Here is a 1,462-nt window from a genome sequence, read left to right as displayed (position 1 = left end):
AATGATGAACTCTTCTCAAGACAAGATGGCTTCACTCTCACTTTTTTCGCTTGCGTCACTTGCTACCAAGCGTTGGAGGAGGTGAGATTTGGCTGCTGGCCACTTGGGGCGCTACTATATCTTGTAGGCTATTATGCCATGATGTTTGATTGATGTTTGGTGCCCCCTCCACTTCAACCTTTCGGTTGCCGTAGGTTAACCGGAACAGCTATCATATGCATTTTTTCATAATAAATCTTGTGTGGTATCAATTTACTCTTTTTTTTGCGTACCCTTCTTAAAACATAACACGTATGTATGTATTATGTTTTAAGAAGGGTACATCTATACTCGTATAGTATATACATACATAGTACATGGAAATGGACATACATATTACATGGCCCTGTTTCATAATAAAGTACAAACTAATGCAATAGTATTAGTTTTGAACTAATTATGAAAGCTTAATAAGCTTATAGATGAAAACTAATGAAAGCTTAATAAGCTTTCATTATGAAACAGGTCCCAGTTCGTCATTTCCCTTGGATTGCCTAGTGGTATTATAAGGTGTTAGTTGCAGGGTAGTATATAACTAATGGCAGCCTAGGGCTAACGCCAATGGATTAATGGAACGTGAAGGAGTCGTTCCGCTGGTTAGGGGTGGAGGAAACGACTTTAGACTGCTAAGTCCCTTGCTAAGCCCGATCGACCTCCGGTGTCCTACGTGTGGAGTCCTGGAAACTGCAGAGTATGTAGTGTTGGATTGCACCGCCATGGAAGGTCATCATTCCCGGTTGTTCGATGGAGGATCATCTCTTCTTCAGGGAGTTCAACTACGGGTGGAAGAAGATGGTCAATCCGACGTACTTTACGTTAGGAAAGGCTTGACCATCCATGATCGGCGAGCTACTAATACAGTAAGATGAAGTTGATGAAGCAATCACAGACTGAAACAAGGAGGACTGGACCAGGCTGCCTGCTGGAGGGGGCACCCGGACGGCTCCAGGTGTGTAAGGTGCATTGTCATCTAAAAGGTGTTCCCCTGAGCACTGGGCTGCGCCATGGTTCAAATAAAAATGTACCCCCAATAAATTAACAAAATAAATGGTGTCCCAGTAGTAAAATAAAATATATCATTATTGGAAGCAGTGGCATGCGTAGGGTCATCTTAAATATTTCATATCTCACAGACGAAGTGCTCGATATAAAGGTTGTTAAATCCTCTTTAAAATAATAGGTATATAATAAGTATTCATGAAAGTAGTATTTTCTATGATATTCTCTAAACAAAATCACAGTCACAAAATTGTAATTTCTAGTTTTTCTGTCCAAATTCTGTTTTTGGACAAACTGTAACCCGGCGACTATTGAACGTACAGATATTTATAAAGGCTCAAATTTTACTAAATTTTTGTCTAACTAGGGTATAGAGTATGATTTGTTTTTCGTGCCAGATATTCAGCTATAAATTTAATATATA

Source organism: Halyomorpha halys, unplaced genomic scaffold, assembly GCF_000696795.3.
Source record: "Halyomorpha halys isolate HHAL.00 unplaced genomic scaffold, Hhal_1.1 Scaffold77.1, whole genome shotgun sequence".
NCBI classification, from domain to species: domain Eukaryota; kingdom Metazoa; phylum Arthropoda; class Insecta; order Hemiptera; family Pentatomidae; genus Halyomorpha; species Halyomorpha halys.
The sequence above is the reverse complement of the archived record's forward strand: the minus strand, read 5'-3'. Positions refer to the sequence as shown.